Source organism: Columba livia, chromosome Z, assembly GCF_036013475.1.
Source record: "Columba livia isolate bColLiv1 breed racing homer chromosome Z, bColLiv1.pat.W.v2, whole genome shotgun sequence".
Classification (NCBI taxonomy): domain Eukaryota; kingdom Metazoa; phylum Chordata; class Aves; order Columbiformes; family Columbidae; genus Columba; species Columba livia.
In genome coordinates this window covers 45,947,334-45,965,877 of record NC_088642.1, presented here as the reverse complement: position 1 = coordinate 45,965,877, position 18,544 = coordinate 45,947,334, and the positions used below count along the sequence as shown (strand labels likewise).

Here is an 18,544-nt window from a genome sequence, read left to right as displayed (position 1 = left end):
AACTCTTCTGAGATCCCACTTCACACATATGGGGACTGAGCCAGGAAGAGCAGTAGTTGTAATTACCACTAAAATCCCAAATCCTGGAGTCTCTGTGAATAACAACCACAAACTGCACCCCTGTCAACCTCCCTGCAGGCTGTGGTGCTAAGAATGCAGAGAAGGCAGGGGCAAAAACATGAAGGAGCCACATAATAACCTTAATTATAGAATTTTAGTAATTATTTGAATAAGCTTTACTGTTGATCCGGGAGGAGTGAGGTCAATGGGAGATCTCTGTACTGACTGCCATCTTTTTAAGAAAACACAAAGCCTGTATGTAAGCGTGGTGGGTGCACAGCCACTTCGTTTCTGCAAAGTAAAACAAAATTGGAGTTGGGACCACTATTAAGTAACTGATTATGAAATGAAAGCAGAAGTATGAAATAAATAATCACAGCTTTTATTGATAAATTGATCTCAGCTTAAAAATTAATCATTGAATTGAAACGTTTGAAAATCAATAAAAGAATCCCTCCCATTTTTTGGAACAAACCAAATGTAAGACTGAGATTTTGGATAATATAATCAGCATGAGTGGTACTGTGCTGGATTGCCACTATTGAAGAATAAGCCGATCTGTGGGAATGCACATGTTAGGGCTCCTAGCTTTGCATTAGCTAACATGCAATATCTATCAGCTTGCACAGACCCAAACAGATCTCAGAATCACGTAGACGCCTCTTTGGTTTCAGTTAGATTGACCCACCGGACACTAAAGCTTCTCCTCTGGTGGTGCTTGCTGAAGTAAATGACTTTCCACAAATTCATATGCAAGCATACTGAACAAATAATGTATTTGCAGTCAAAATAATGTGGTCCATTAAAGGTTCAAGTCATAATTAGGTCAAAGGGACAGGAGTAAGCCTCAGAGTGCATAAGAGTGTGTGTCATTTTAACACCTTCCTTTCTGCAACTCCTTCAAAATCTTTTACCAGTAGTGAAAATCTACTGCTGAGCTCATTATCCTGGTTTTATATAGGCTGCATCATGAGCACAAAGCTGCAAACATTACAACACCTTAATTGTACTCATTGGAATAAATGGAGCCTATCTAGAGCCTTCAGTTAGCTAGGTGCAGGAAAAAATTAGTTTCTGAGCTCATTTGTGAGAGTTCAGGTTTTCATGTTTGGTACATCTGACCCCAGAATTCATACATACATGACTGACCAAAGATTGCAGCATGGTTACCCTACTTACACAGATGGAGAATTAGGGACCAAAAAAATAGTTGTCTTAATTCAGAAGGAATCAAACCTTGTCAGGTTGTCTGGTCATATTGCAATGAGAACTGGAATCTGCATCCTGACACTCAGACACTACCAAATCTTTCCTTATGCCATGACAGATATTCACAGCCATTTGAAGCCAGTGGTTCCCTACCTCCCTGACATCTCCATGAAAAATAAATTTGTCATCTTATTAGTTTCAGAAGTGCAAAATAGGTAAGCTAAGTTTATCCATTTCAGGGTTGATTTCTTCCTGTGTAGCAACTAGTAATCCATCATGCAATAGGTTACCTCCAGCTGAGCAGGAATGGGAATATACCCGTATACCAGTTCTCTGCTGAGCAGGGCTTGAACAAGGAGCAAATTCACATACACAGGATTTTTTCTATGCAATTCCTCTTGCCAGTGCCAAGGCAGCCCTGCTTCAATTTGTTACAATATATTTGGCTGCTTTCATTCCCCTAGTGCCTCTATTAGTGACAGAAATAGGAAATAACTGATTAGGAAGCACCCCAGAGAAGAGTCATTCTGTACTATGGACTACAAGAATCTACAGGATATTTGCTTCTACCAGAGAGGTTTTAAGAGCTTCATTTGACCCACATATCTTCTGTAGCTATCATTCCCTTTGCACAGACTGCTGGCATGAAACAGTGGGTCTCATTTTCCTCAGTGCTGTAAAATTACTTATATAGGAAAAGTCTAAGCCACAGGAGTAAAGAGGAAAGGAAATAACAGGTGTGGGAAGTATGAGGGATAACAGGTCAGTAATAGTGTTGCTACTAGAGTTACTGAAGGTTCTTAGCACTGCAAACTACAACAGGCCTTTTCTTGGTGTCCCGAACATTACTTATCTATAGATAAAGGTTAATGTCTGTAGGCCAAGCTGTAAAACAAGCTGTGCCTTTCATGCTGCATGGGCCTTTGTCAATGAAGGGAAAAGCCACAGAGCTGTTGTACTGGGGTGTTTGTCTCGTGGACATGCAAATTCTAGTATGATCACCACTGCAGCAAGATGTCACTTGTCAGAGAGGGCAACACATAGCACTGTGGTTCATCCAGTCCAACAGGATATCAGTGCTTGTTCCTGGGGGTCTCATGTGAGCTGATCCACTGAACAAAACTATACATCATCTCTCTCTAAGGACAAGTGTCAAAGTTAAGGGAATTCAAAGCAGTCAGGCAAATGAAGAAAAATGAAAGTATTACAAATGGAGAGACAGAGAGAAAGCAGTCCACACATTTCTGTTTCCCAGCTATTCAACTTAATGTTTACAGTGATGTTAAATAGAAATAGAAGGAAAACAAAGTTTTGCATCTCATTAAGAACCAGTGATGTTAAGGAGGACTTTGCCCCAGTAAGACAGCTTATTTACAGTCTGAGGTATAGCTTTTCACCCAATGTGTACATTAAATCCCAGAGAACACCAAACATGAAGTTGTAAAGAGTAAAATCACAGTATCACAGTATCACAGTATGTTTGGGATTGGAAGGGACCTCAAAAGATCATCTAGTCCAATTCCCCTGCTGGAACAGGAATGCCTAGGTGAGGTCGCACAGGAACATGTCCAGGCGGGTTTTGAATGTCTCCAGAGAAGGAGACTCCACAACCTCCCTGGGCAGCCTGTTCCAGTGCTCTGTCACCCTCACTGAGAAGAAGTTTTTCCTCAAATTTAAGTGGAACCTCTTGTGTTCCAGCTTGATCCCATTACCCCTTGTCCTATCATTGTTTGCCACCGAGAAGAGCCTGGCTCCATCCTCATGGCACTCACCCTTTATATATTTATAAACATTAATAAGGTCACCCCTCAGTCTCCTCCAAACTAAAGAGACCCAGCTTCCTCAGCCTTTCCTCATAAGGGAGATGCTCTACTCCCTTAATCATCTTTGCTGCCCTACACTGGATCCCCTTCAGCAGTTCCCTGTCCTTCTGGAACTGAGGGGCCCAGAACTGGACACAATATTCCAGATGCGGTCTCATCAGGGCGGAGTAGAGGGGAAGGAGAACCTCTCTCAATCTACTAACCACCCCCCTTCTAATACACCCCAGGATGCCATTGGCCTTCCTGGCCACAAGGGCACAGTGCTGGCTCATGGTCATCCTGTTGTCCACCAGGACCCCCAGGTCCCTTTCCCCTACACTGCTCTCTAATATGTAATTTCCCAACCTAGACTGGAACCTGGGGTTGTTCCTGCCCAGATGCAGGACTCTACACTTGCCCTTGTTAAAATGTGTGTGTTGGGAATCTGTAGTCACTGTTGAGCAACAACAGGGTCTACCACCCTGTGTCTGTGTCCCTGCCACCTATCTCAGAGAGAATTCAAGCTGTTCTGGAAGAGATTGTCTATGAAAACAAAAAACAACACCCCCAGGCATGTGGAAACCAGGAGAAAGTCTGCTACCTTGTTTGACACTGTTATGCAATTAACTGTATTAAATCATCAAGGCTTTAAAGGCCCCCTTTTAGAAAGAAACTCTATTTCCCTCACATGTGCATAAACCTCCCTTTATTTATTTATTTGTCCCAGCTCTGTTTCTCTTGGGAAACCTCACTGCTTTTATACTTAGTCATTCTCCATGAAAACCTGAATCTGAGAGCCCTGGCCAACCGAGGAAACCGTGCAGACAGAGGTCATTAAGTTACACCTGGGTACAGCAGAAAAATAATGGGTTTTGCTGCAGCAGATCTCTTCTGGCTCCCTTTCCATCCTCACAGAACTTGGACCACATGGTCATCCCACCACCAGCTGTGCTTCCCTTCCTCTGAGCCCCCACTTTGGACCCTGCACATCTGATCAGGGCAGCCAGCACCCAGCACTTGGGTTCCTCTGCTGCTTCCCCACTTCTTTGGCAGTCTTTGTGCTTCACTTGGGGGGAAAAAACAAGCACTTGTCCTTCATGACACCACTAGGAAACATCCCTGGAACTCACTGTTTTTTGCTTTCTGAAGAGACTTGTGACATTTCTACTACTATCACTATTCCCAGGAAAAATGTGTTCCTTAGCAGCTTTGGGAGGTTTTAAGGAATCATCATCCAGAAACCACAAGTAATAAATACTGCTCCAAAGCTGGAAACAACAGCCCTAGGTGTCCTCATGCTCACCTCAGGTCTGTAAAGGACTCTGGAGGACATCTCTAGCAGGTGGCTGCGGGCAGGAACAGCTTCTTTATTTCTTTTTCTCAGAAGTATTCATACATGCAACCTTCTCCTCAGACCTCATCCTGAGATGAGAAGGAATTAGTTTTGCTCCCTTTCATCATCTTATAGGGCCCAATCCTGTCACCAGCTTCTTTTAATAAGTGGTGTCCACCAGGTTAAGTTTCCTCTATCATTATTTTCAGCACTAAAAGGTGGTTTCACCAATAAAAAGGTATCATCACCTCTTTATTATGGTCTTATTACAGTAAAAAGATGCTACAAACACCTGAAGACGCCTTCATGTAACATAAAAGAGCTGCCAGGGACATGAAGAAAGCTGCTATATGAAGCGATTACCCATGTAGCATAGTACGCAGGAATATAACAAGGCTGTGTCTTAGGTGTGGTGAGCAAAATTTGGCTCAAAAGAAGCAAAATGAGCTATAGCAATTCCTTCCTGCTGTTGGGGGTGGAGGCGCTTGTCTTTTTTTGTTAATTTTTAAGTCCAAGTCCAGGACTAACCCTTCGTTTGATTGTGATTTGCTGGCAGTGCAGTGTGCCCTATCTCACTGCACCTGCTGACTGTTGTGAAACCAAAGCTCTGCAAGTGTTGTGTGATGGCACTAGCTGGAACAGCATGCACCCTGGAGGCAGTTTCAGAGAAGAAATTCATTGCAGAAAATGTAGGAACATGCCAAATTACTGCCTGTTTTTATTTTCTTGTTTGTTGCTTTATGAGAATCATTCTCCAAGAACACAGCTGACATGTCAAACATGGGATACCAACAGTGTGGAAGCTTCACTTTGAGGCTGTGAGGAATACAGTACAAGTAAAAATCCACAGTCTGCTTCAAAACTTGCTAAATTCTGCATATGATAGATGGTAAAGTAATGCTGGGGCTATAATATGCAATACTCCATTTCTTTCTGAACTTAACAGAAATCCTTTGCCAGAGGCCAAAAATTCATGTGTCCTGAACTTTTGTAGAAGAATTTGCAGATTAAACATTCAGGCTAGTGCATGTGAAACTTGCTAGCTAGATGTTTATTACTTGTAGGCAACATTCAAAGAGGAGACACCATATAGTTTCATACCAAAACAATGAGTGCATACCAAAAAACTATAAATATTAGAAACACAGTAAATAAATATTTAGGATACTGCAAGCAATTTCAGAACAAAAAGGAGTAGTAAAGCACTGGACTTGCTGAAGTTCCTCATATGGACTGCTCCAACTTGTTGCTGTGATGTTCAGATAAGCCTGGTAATAAACATCTTTACAGCCTGCCAGATATGAACAAACTGACCTCTGATTTCTGGTCAGTGCCCACAACACTAAGTCTCAGACTGTTGTTATTTTCTTTCTCCACCTGAGTTTTTACTATATGGAGACAAGTGGGAAAAGGGAAGAAGGGAGGGAGGGAGGGAGGGAAAGAAGAAGGGAAGGAAAGAGGGAAGGAAGGAAGGAAGGAAGGAAGGAAGGAAGGAAGGAAGGAAGGAAGGAAGGAAGGAAGGAAGGAAGGAAGGAAGGAAGGAAGGAAGGAAGGAAGGAAGGAAGGGTGTTTCTAAGAACTGCTTGACGCTCTGCTGTAGTTTACGTATTTATCTCTTTGCCCTCCATCCCAGCTGCAAAGGATGAGACTTGACAGGTTACCTCTCTTTAATAGTGCTGCCACCCTTCACCAGTCAGGAAACACTTCCTCAGAGGTAATACTTGTTCCCTTCCCAGAGGTCCTTGGGAACAGCAAACTTTAGCCTTTAATGATCCTGCCTCTATCTGAGCCATTATAGATTCTTTCACCAGTCCTCTTCCACTGCAGAGTGCTCACGGCCATTTGGACAGGTTCCTGGCAGAAGGAGCTGGTCAGGGTTATTAACTACACAGGAACCCAGCTGGATCATGAAGCTTCTGAGCTACAAATAGGCAGTAGATGGGGAGCATTCAGGGTATTACCATGTATACTCTTCTCTGTGCATTCATCGTTGGCCATTGTCAGACCCATGATACAAGGTGGAAGGGTCTTTTTTTTCTGTCCCAGTACAGTCAACTTATTTGTCTGGGAGAGCGAGTTAATCTTCAGCATCCTGGCCTATCTCCTCCTCCTCCCACTTAGTTCTTCTGCTGGCTCAGCAATTTGGAGGAAAGAAAAATACAGCTTTTCAGCAACTGTGTTCACACTGCATGTCTCCCATTGATATTCAGGGACACCCACATGGAATACCTGATAATTGCCAGGTCTCATCGCTAGATTTTTCCCATTACTCTCTCATGATGTTGCCCCATCCTCTCCATAAAAGGCAATAAAAATTCCGCAAGGTACTTCTGTTAACCTCTTCCAGAGGTTGTGGACAATACTTGCTGGACAAAGACTATGGGTAACACCCTGGTAAAATGTTAAGGTGATGTCTATATCTGTTGCTGTGAGAAAACTCGAGATGAGGATGCTAGCAGCATGAATCTCAGTCAGAGCAAGTGAGAAAGCCATCCTCAGCTTAATATTTTGGGAATGCTATAAAAACTGACCACAGAGCATCAGTGTCTGAGCAAGTGGAGTGTCCTCTGCCTTCTCAGACAGCCCTGCCATCAGCCTCAGAGAGTGCAACTCGGGCACTGAGTTCGTCTGTGAGTCATGGTGAACCAAACACTTTCAGGAAGGCAACTGCTTTGCTGGCTTTGGAGACAGGTTGAGAAATGACAAAGAGAAAAAAATAATAACAACAACAAAAAAGACCAGTTCACTCTAGATCTCTGTAGTGATACTGATCATCAGAATATATAGTTTATTTTGGCACAAAGCTAGCCTCTTCATGAGGTCACTTGAAAAGCAGCCACTGCAGGAGAATGACATTCCTCCTGGTTAGTCTTGCCTGGAGGAAACTCGTGAAGAAAGAGGAAGGAGATGGAAACAAACCAGAAGAGCTGAGTACCTTCAGCAGGTGTCCTGGTTTTGTTAAAAAAACAAGTTTATCTTTTAGTGAATTTGCCTGTCAGCTAAAGCCTTCATATTAGCTGCATTTTCCTGGAGAACCAGATACATGTTTTGGTAAACCTAGCAATGGAATACTAACTTATTGATAAGCATGAATGGACATCTCGCTAGAGGGGCAACGAGAAACTGGTGACCAAGAAACTGACCAACGGTGTATAACATTCCATTCACGTGAATACTTCATATAAAAGTGGGAGATCACGAGGATCTAGTCCCCTTTTTTCCTTTTTTTCCTTATGGCCAACATTAGGAGAGGACCTTGCTAGTCATCCCTGCAAACTGAGGCCTAGTGAGAGACTGAATCCAGCTCCAGTTGGCTTCAGAGTCCAATCCAGGACTTTGTGGGGCTGGCTCTGCAGTTGCTGAGACTTTCAAGATTGATTTTGTATATTTTGTATTATTTTCTCTATTCCTATTAGTAGCATTAGTAAAACATCTTTAATTTTTCCAACTCTCTTCTCTCTGTCCCTCTTTTCCTCCCGATCGCCTGTCCTGAGTGAGAAGGGGGAAGAGGGAGGGGCAAAAGGGGGAAGTGGGTGCGGGGAGAGGAGGTTAACGATACATCTGCCAGGGTTTTTGTTGTCACCTCGCAATTTAAACCCTCGACAGCAGGCAAACCTCTCCTCTTGCTTTTGCTGGTTTTCACTCTTTGTTTGGAAGGTGGCTGTATCTCCATAGGGGAAAAGGAACTGAGATGACAGTACCCTGAATGAAGAGATTTTGCATCAGGAACTTGATTTTGGCTGGCCTGTCAGTGACCTCAGACTGACCAGAAACAGAGCTCTTTAGCGGTTCAGGAATAGATGTGCTTGGAGTTTCTATTAACTCCCTTTCCAATCTCTTCCATTCAGAGAATGACCACATTAACATATTGCTGTTTATCATACAGACTAGTTATAATTTAGGGTTAAGCCAATTTATGATGAAGCAGACAGTCAGTACTCCCCAGGGGTAAGCTGAAGGGGCAGGATTACCCTGGAAAAAGGAGTGCCTTCCTTCCTTAACAGATGCTTCAAGGAGTGCCTTTAATGAGCAGCAGTGAGAGTGCAATAAATAAAAAACAGTTACCTGTAGATGAAACACAGGTTAATGTTTTATTTTCTTGCATATCTTTGTCTGTGGCTGTACCAGTCAAGGCATATCTATGGCACAGTAATACTTTCTGTCTTCCTTGATAAGAAAGGAGCATGATCCAACATCCTATGCGCATCTGAAAGCCCATACACCATGAAGAGTACAGAGTGAAGCCTTTTCCCTGTCTTACAAAGCACAGGACTGCTGATCTCCAGCCTGTTGGCAGAGACAGAGGGTGCAGAAGGGAAAGACCTATGGGCTACCTGCCTGCTAGAGGCTCTTGTACTGTATGTGACAAGATGAACTAAGAACCTTCCTGTGCTTTAGTTTCTACATCTGTCCCTGGAGTTTGGCAACAGCAACTTCATTACCACTAACTCTTTGAGATCACTGGATAAAAGGTTCCATCAAAGGGCACAATTATGTTATTAAATCGTGACTGTGCTGTCTAAATTATTATTATTCATAATAACATTTATCTCTTGCAAAAGAGTTTTACTTTAAAGCAACATTTTTGATCTGCTAGATGTAAGTACTAAACAAGATCCTGCATGTCTTCATTCCCCCAAACTGGCCCTCCTTCTGCAAGGATGCAGTCTCATTTCAGGCATAATTCCCTTGAAGTGAAGAATGGAGCAGGGGGAATCAAATCAGTGCAAAATGTAAGAGCAGAATTAGTCTGAGAAATCCTGCTTACATGAAGAGGACACTGTCCTGAGTTGGCTCATCATCAGCCCATTCGGACACAAACTGGGGTTTTCAGCCCAGAGAACAAAATAACTTAGCCCAGTGCTAAACGTTTATGAAGCAAACATGGGAGTGTTCATACCATAGGTCCAGACTGTCCATGTCTCACCTTATTTAGCTACTATTGTAGCTTCTTCAGGTTTCCACTGATCCTCAGACCATGAGTACCATGTTCTTGCTTTTCTCACTCCTGGCCACAGCAGTACTGCAGGCCTGAGCTGTTTTGCAGGCAGGCTGAAGAAGAAGGCATACACTCCTTGTGAATGAGCACTGCTGGGCATCAGTTCCTCCCTGTTCAGAATAAAGAAACCAACACCAAATATGTTTAAGGATTATTGCAGCACTCTCTTACACAGAAAATTAATGTTCTGCACATAGATAAACAAGGGTGAGGAGTTTGCTAATTGCTACTTCACATTTTTGGTTTGTGATGTCTTCACACCCCATCATGCTCACATCAGTGTATCATGAGCCAAAAGTCCCTGGGAAGTTTTATACCTGGTGATATTTGGTTCGTTATAAGCAACAAGTGACCTGGCTGTACTATCTGCTGTCTCTGGGTTGAAACACAGAAACTGCTTTGCTGTTCTTGTGCTTTGGAAAATAAAGAGGTGAAACACAAAAGGCTAATGTCAGGAGAATGAGTGCCTTCCCTGCTCACCAGTGTGAGGGTTGTGCTCCCATAAGGGAGCACTGGTAGAAGATGCAAAGCAGTTTCCTAAAAATCCCTGTGTGGGATACAGGACAGATACATAGGACAAGAAACGCGGACAAGAAATTCCAAATGCAGTATCCCTGAGGCCACAGCTTACCTCAGTGTCCTAAGAGGTGACAACGGTGCTATGACTTCTGAAGAGGGCACTTTGCAATGGACTGTTTATGGCAAGATGCTGTCAAAGACTACTTCTTCTGAGGTCCTTGGGTAGCTGTGGGTTTAAGCTGATAATGGGGTGTCTGTTCCCCTGCTCCCCTGCTGTTGCAGAAGGGGAGGGTGGAGAAGCAAATGGAGGGCAGCTTGGGCTGATGCTAGAGTGTGGGAAGTCCAGGGCAAAATCCAAGGAGATCTACTTCAATTTTCCTTAGTTTTGCACTAGCTGGGGCATTGATTATGTTCACTCTTTCCCCCATGCCTACTCCCAAATATATAATCTTTGTCTTTTTGGCTTGTGGAAACAGGCACAATCCCATGTAAGTGGGACCTTTACATAAGCAGCATTTAGTTACCCAAATCAGTAACTTAATTTTGTAAAACTTGACACAACAACAAAGCTTACAACATAAAACACCTGTAACTGCATTTTTTGTAGTTCTCAACACTGCTCTATCCATTTAAGACTGAAATGTTTCATTTCCACGTAGTAGAAAGGAAATTAGCTGAAATAACTGACATTCTGCCTAGCTGGAGAAGATGAGATGCCACCAGCTCAGGTGACAAATCTGTCCTTGGGGAGCACTTCTCTTATGACAAATTTGTATTTTCCAATTTAACATGTTCACCCAACGTTCAAACAAGAAGCACAAGTGGGAAATCATTTGCCTACAGTGTCACAGGCTGGAGATGAATGTGACAGAATGAGTGAAACTCAGAGATGTGAAGATCAGGGTCTGAAACCTGACATTTGATTGTACTAAGGTACTCTGTCTTCCAGATGTCCATCCAGGACACCGTTGGCTCTCAAACCTACCAGACATGTCAGGGTATCTTACATCCCTTGAGCAGCTGAAATAGCACTAGATATCTACATTTTGGCAGCTGAGTTCACCTCCTTATTCCCTGTTTCCATATCCATAAGCCCACGCTATGTCCCGGCTCTATGCTGAATGGGGAATGTGGGGAGAAAGGAAAATGTGACATCTACAGTGGAGGCGAGAAAATAATGTCTTACATTTTGTTTCTTTCCGAAGAATCTGCTTTAATGGTCTGTATGCTGATGTCCAAATCAGCCTCTTGATAGAAGGTACAGCCATCTCCCACAACTGCCGTGGCACAAGTGTGGTGTTGCACTCCCAACACTGACAGAATAAATAAGTATATAATGCTGTTATACTGTTTTCTCTCTAATTGATAAGTCAGAGGTGAGGTGTGTTGCATTTTTTAAGAGATCAAATAAGCTGGTACCACCCAAAAAACATATCAGAATTGAAATCTGCAAAACGTTATGCCAGGTCATATTTACTTAAGAAACTAAATCAATTACCACACCAAAAGCAACACTTTTGTGTGCAAAGGTGTGTTCTAGTATGGAGATTGAGTCCCAAGTGGGAAGTATGTTAAAATCTGCATGATGTGATCTCCACTTTACTAAAAAAAAATAAAAAAAAAATTTCCATTTTCTTCCATTTTTTGCTTCCCTGATTTGAAAGGGGAGAGCTGAATAAACATTACAGTTGATCAAATCTCAAACAGCGACACTTGCCAAACCAAAGATGATTGTGTGAGTTCATTACTATACATTTCTTTCCTCTTTCATCAGAGGCAGAACAGTCACAATGATATATTGTTACTCTCTGGGATAAATAGCTATATTTTACAGATATTAGATACAGGCAGGTCCTAAGCCTTGATGTTTGCAGATCTTGCATGGTAACTCTTGCTCAGTGCTCTGTGGGATAACAGGGCTGCATTATTCTGGAAGTAAAGAGCAGAAGTTTGTGCCAAGGAGATGGGAGTTGGCATTTCTTTGAGAGCTCTACAATACACTTGAGGAAAGGAGGCCTATCCTAGAAATAAATTTCATTTATACTGGCTGAAGAGAAAAGCACCTCCAGGAAGATACACACATGGCAATTATTTCATCCAAAAATTCCTATTACATATGGAATATAAAACAAGAATAAAATGGTGTACAAGTGATGTGATGCACAACAGAAGAAAAAAAACCTGCCTGCCACTACAGCAATCAGAATAAAACAGCAGGCTGTGGTTCACTGAAGATGGAGCCAGCGCTGTTCCTGCAAGCAGCAGGCCCTCCTTGTGCTGTCGCTCACTTGCTTCCACCCCAGGTTGCCCCACACTGGCCATTGATTTACCCAACAAAACCAATGACAAAAACATTTCATTTTTCAGCAGAATTAACTCCCTGTTTTGGCTTCCCATGCAAGCACACAAACAGCTGGAATGCCATCCTTTGGCAGTGGTGCCAATTTAAACTGTGCATGGAATTACCCAGTGTCTCAAAGAGGAGGACTGGGAAGGATTAACAGAAACTCTGCAGAGCTTTGTGCTATGAGGAGGATGATCTGGTCACTGGTGTCCAGGATGCCAAAGCAGATGCTGCTTCCATGCTAAGGAAAGGAATCCCTGTAGATTTATGCATGTACAGTTTCTCTCATGTATCTCCAGTACAGGAATGGGGATGACTTTCCTAATGCTCCTGTGGAGGTACAAGGGTGTTTTCCTGTCACTCTCCACCTTTGGTGCGAAAGACATTTGATTATAAGACAAGCTAACGGAGAGTAAGGCAGGGAGAAGGACATCAAGTTCAGTTCCCTCAAGGTAGATATCAAAATACAATTCCTTTGAGTAGAACACACTGGGGACCAGAGCATGTAGGATACACACTACCACCCTTTTTGTCCATTTAACTCCTCTATCTCTCACTTTGACTCCATCAGAAACTGCTTTGAAACCTTAAGTCAAAGCTGTATGCCACTTCAGTTCAAACCAGACCCATTCCCTCTGCAGGTTTAGCATTCACAAGCCCTGCCCAGCTGCACTCCTGCACCAAGGTGGAGACATCAGCATGCAGAGGCAAAAGCTGCCCCTCCTTACCCTGGACATCATCCTGGATAAGTGAGGTCAGTTCAGCTCCTCCACAGCCAGAAGTCAGGATGCAATTAACCATCCCACACAATGGATACTGTCAGCACTTGGCTCCATGCCATCCAGTGTTAGAGTCCAGCCCATCTCAGATTCAGAGGTGCTGACTGTCGTCCCTGGTGTAAGGGGGACAGATGATGTGAAATCATACCTCACTGATCTATTAGGGAATTGGGATTTTATGAAAACTAAGCACCATTTTGCTTTTATCACCCCAGAACTTCCTGTCTAGCCATGTTTATGCATTAGCATCTTGTTGTACAGACAAGATAACTTTTATGTACTCTTTGTCATGCAATGGAACATGTGCTACTCCTTTTTGGTTTCACACAAAAGAGTGAGGAAGATGAAGAGAATGGATGGATGAGTGAAAACAGAATATCCTTGGAAGGCTAAAAAAAAGTAACACTTTTTGTGCATCCTGCATGAGTAACTAAAGTCCAGCGCAGTCAGTGATATATTGCTATCACCCTCCGCATTGATTTATCATTTAGTATCTGCAGTGTAAAGTTTGTTCTGATGTAATGGTTTTCATTGCTCTCTTTCTCTTACTCATTTTAAATTTTTTGCCCAATTACTAAAAGAACAGGCAAATAAGACAGATATTCTCAGGAGTTCTGTGCTCAGGTTTTTCATTACATTTCAAAAACATATATATTGCCTTTTGCTTCTTGTGTAACCCTGGTTTTACCTTGTCTCTAGGCTTTTGCAAGCAAAGTCTAGATGGAATTGTTTTCAGTGCAAGTACTGGTTTTCATTGGAAGAACAATGGAAACCAGTTACATCCATTAATAATAAAACTGAGAAGATTTTTTGCAGTTCAGTTCCACCACAAAGCCTCTGTGTCCTTTTTTTCATTCTGGATTTCTGGCATCTAAACACCTCTGAAACAGGAAGAGTGAAGCTGTGGCACAGATATAGACAGAACAAATTGAGAGAGAAAGGATTAAAAAACCTCAGAAAATAAGATAGTTAATATGTAATTTCTTCTTTGTAATAATGTTGTTTGTGACTTTGGATGCCATGGTTTTTAACTTATTTTTTCTTGTTTGCAGCAGATGAGAAACTAGTGCTTAAAATCAATTAAGAGAAAGTGAAAAGTGGTGGATTTATAACAATGGAGATACATGGTTCCTTAATAAAGACAAGTTATTTTCAGCTTTTTTTGCACTGTTGTCACAACACTTCTCAGTTTTCACCTGAAGGTCGTCAGGCTCTAATACAGATTTGTGGGGTTTCTCAAGTGATTACCTCCACCCCTGAATTTTCCTCTTACAGTTTCAACCTCAGTTGTCTTTGCTGGCAGAGGCTGATGGGTAGTCCTAGGGAAGCCGCCAGGTTGTCACTGGCATATTTCCCCCTATTTCTGAAATTGTTATCTCTCTGACTAAAGAAACCACATCCTTACCAGGGTGCAGCTATAGGATTGCTCTGTCAGCAGATGAAATGTCATCATCTGTCACCGGGGCCAAAGACCAGAGAAAGGACATAGAAGCCATATGGAGTTTAGGAATTCGTAGTCAAAGTCTGAGTGGATGAACAGGGAGAAGGAGGATCAGTGCTGGACATATATGGAGCCTCAGGAAGGTACTTTCCAGTGGGAGGTTCAGCCAGCAACTGTGGTCGGAAGAGCTGGCTCTGCTACCCCTTGTCCCACTCTCAAGGGCTCTATTATTAAATTATTTTCCTTGACAGCACTCTCTGGGTCAAAATCCCAGGAATTTAGGAACAACAATAAGACACAGAAGATCAAGCTACCAGTTTGCTGACATCCTACTGGCATGGCTGGAGTTTTCAGTCCACTCCACTGTCCACTTATTTAACCCACACTTCATCCACATGTCAATAAGGATTCTGCGGGAAACAGTGCTGACAGTCTTGCCAAAGTCAAGATAAACAATAGTCACTGCTCTTCCCTCAACCGTCAAACCAGTCATGCCATCCTAGAAGGCAATCTTCAGGCAACATTTCCCCTTTGTAAAGCCATGAATTGATAGTGACTATGCTCAATTATCTTCTTTTCCTTAACACATTTGGGAAAGGCTTCCAAAATTGTTACCTCAATCACTTAAGACTGACCAGCCTGTAGTTCCCCAGATCCTCCTTCTTGCCCCTCTTGAATACAGGGGTGACATTTGTTTTCTTCCAGTCCTCAGGAACATCCCTCAGTCACCAAGACTTTTTGAAGATAGTTGCAAGTGGCGTCACAGTTACATTGGCCATCTCCCTTAGCACCCCTGGATGTGTCCCACCAGGATATTAGATACATGTATTTGGATATCAAAGCATATGCATTAGATTCAGATTTGGATACTTTTTTTTTCTGATACATATAATTTTTGAGCTAGGATATGTTTTCAGAAGGTGCTGTAATATTTGACTAAGTGAAAACAGAACGTCTTTAATAACAGTGACCTTTCAATATACTGAGTCACCATGACTCTTGTGTCGGCCTTGAATATATCCTTTCCAAGTAACTTCCTTGGAACTATGGTGTCAGATGAGGAAAGAGAAATAGACCAAAAGCTATTGGAAAAATCCTGCTATTGTGTAAACAAAGGTGTTTGGCTAAATGAGGTGTATGGGTACTGAAGGAGGAAAAAAAAGAAGTGTACTACAGGGGTCTAAAGGGAAGATGTAATTTTCTAATTCTTCTCAGGAATTTTGTTTTCATGATCACTCTCCCTGACAGCAGAGTCCCCCAGCTCTTGATGGATCTACTGCTTTTACATTCAATGCTACAACTTCCAGGGGGAATCCAGGGAGGTGGGAGGTGGGGTTTCAAATGCAACCATAGCCACACATTCCAGCTGGGTTGCAGCCATGGTTTCAAAATCAAATAGAGCACATAAAAAAAAAAAAAAAAGAATTCTTCAAAATGAGGAAGTGTGGGTGCCTCTTTGGGGGCTTAACAGAAGTTGAGCCCTTCTGACACAAATCCAATATTCAATTACAAAATACCTCACAAAATCTGCTATGGGCTTAACCCTTTTGGTTTCCTCAGAGAAAAGAGAAAATGCTTCAAATTATGCCCATCAGTTTGCAATACCAAAGTTTATTCCTTGCAATGGCAAAGAAGCAGATGAAGTTCCAGGTGACTAATAGATTTTCATAACACATATTACTGAAATCTTCATTTGTAGCTACTGACTTCAGTCAGGTCTCTTTCACATCATTCTGTATTAAAAGCATCCCTAACTAGCTGTACTTTGGATGTTTCTCAAATTAACCTGGTCCCATCAGGTAAAAGTACACATGGCCATATTTTGTGATGATGATTTTCCTAAGCTAGCTACAGTTTATGAGTTTAAAACTTTTATCAGGACACAGTTCTAACTAAAATACCCTCATGCTAGAGGGAAGATGGAAACAAAGATCCACCCAGCTGGGAGCAGTTTGATTGCTTCCTAAAATAAAGACCAGAAGAAAGAATAGAGGAATTCCTCAGTTTTTCTCAGACAGAAGATTTCCAAACCACTATTCCAGCATCCGTTTGGTCAGTAACAGTGCATACCCAGTTTTAATAGCCACACTAATAAAAGCACATACAATATTACTTTATCAGATGTCAGATTTTTCTGAGTTTGTTAAGCAGTCTGACGTACTTCAGTGGAAAAATTAGTGCAATTTTTATTTAGTGAAAGTGGAAACTGACTCAGAGGGCTGCTGAAAAAAAGTAGTTAAGAGCCTGAAATATATTTACAGTGTAAACAGAGTAGGACAGCTTGGAACAGGATGAGTTAGGGGAGAAGAGATAGACACCTAGAAAATAATGGATGATGCAATGAAGCTGAAAGGGTAAAGATTTGCTCTATAACACAATGGGGGAGCTGTGAGAAACACAGTAATTTCAGTCAGCCCACAAAGTATATAAGGCAGCAATTTTCAAATAAAGACCAAAATATTTTTTTTTAAGTGTGCTTTCATGTATCTCGTGTAAGGCAGGAAATGTGGAATTCTTTGCCATACAATGCAGTGGAGACTGAAAGGATAAATGGCTTTGAACAGGAGCTTTCCTGTGAGAGGCAGACCTATGTGGTCCAGCCGAACAAGTCTGGGAAGGGAGCAGACATCAAGCAGTAAGAGGTACTGGCAGCAGTAAGTTGCTCTTTTATAATTCACATTTCCTCAGCGTGACTGTCCCCAGACCTACAGGTGTAGCAATTCTATCAGCAACGCTATTATCAGAGTATAAGCTATTCTCATTCAGTTTAAACCCACTTTGCACCACACAAAAAAGGTCTATACTAGGCTGTGGAGCAAGGAAGAATTTGGCCCCGCGTACTTATTTTTTCCTTTGAGGTCTAAGATGGATATCAGCCTGCATGCACAAGTAACTGACACAGAAAGAAAAACCCTGCTGTCTTCCTGCCAGGTTTAAATGTTGGAATTGTTCTCAGGGGACTGATCCAAAACCTACTAAAGTCAAGAGTGAAAGCTTCTTAGCTTGCAAGGGGGCTCCTGGTGAATTCACACTAGAGGAGAAATCACAGGCGACATCTTCCACAGACAGACTGACAGTAGCACATGAGATGATTAGTAAGAGTGTTTCGGTTTCCCTGTAAAGCAATGGTTTAATAAGAGCAGTTTTCATAAACGTTTCACAATAACCAGAGGATGTTACACTAGTAACACATTCAAAACAGCTCCACAGGCATAAGCAGATCAAGCTACTTGGCCCAGTGAATGGAGCTACAAACCAAAACAAACAGACCCTGGCTTCAAGCAGCAGGAACAGTCTTGCCATGAATTCCTGCTTTTTCATAATAACACCAGACAACCCCAGCAAATTCATTTGAAGCCACTTGCTGGCTTCATCAGCCAACATCCTTCCAGGATGTGATTGCAGGGCAGGGCTTTCCCTGTGGGACGGTGCAGTCTCCGTGTGCACAACCCAGGTTTCTGCTTATGTCCATTAATTCAAGTCATACTGTGGCCTGCCTCAGTGCAAACTATGGGATACTGCAAGGTTTTTGTCCCTTATTTGGGGTCCACAGACTTCAAGTATCAAGAGTATCTGGGGTGTTCTTTTGGTTTCCATGGGTAGCAGGTGAAAGAGACTGTGTAAGTCTGGAAGCTGTGAGGAGGAGAGGCATAGTGGCTGGGTATGGGGATGCTTGTGACATGCCCCCTCTGAGGGCCTGGCTGTTGGCATGCAGCATGCACTTGTCAAGACAGCAGCAAACATGCAGAAGTGCTAATACACACTGCTGTTCCTCACGTGCTGGTTTTGGATGTTCTTAGCACCACAGAAGAACCAAAGCAAGATTTAGGAGTCAGACCTGCAGCCACTTGCTTCTTAGATGATACATTTGGGGGAGTACAGACCTCAAGCAGCTACTCCTTAAACTGTTTGCTCTCAAAAAAACACAATGCAGAATAAACTTTTATCTCTCTCAGACAGAGGATGTATTTGGTTTTGTGGTTTTCTGCAGCCCAGGGTTCATGAAATGCTCCAGTAAATTTGCTGTCTGGGCAGCAAAAGTATTTGTTACCAAGGGT

The 18,544-nt window shown here is 42.4% G+C and overlaps 1 long non-coding RNA gene across 2 annotated transcripts in view; it reads right to left on the bottom strand.

Moving 5' to 3' along the window:
• LOC135577270 (uncharacterized) overlaps positions 1 to 18,544 on the bottom strand; it is a 57,384-nt gene that overhangs the window by 12,920 nt on the left and 25,920 nt on the right. The window contains exons 3-4 of one of the 2 annotated variants that reach the window (XR_010468900.1): positions 11,109 to 11,235; positions 9,332 to 9,513 (exon numbers count right to left, since the gene is read on the bottom strand). This is a non-coding gene — a long non-coding RNA (uncharacterized LOC135577270). The remainder of the gene's footprint in view (positions 1 to 9,331; positions 9,514 to 11,108; positions 11,236 to 18,544) is intronic. The other variant, XR_010468901.1, reaches the window with a different exon arrangement.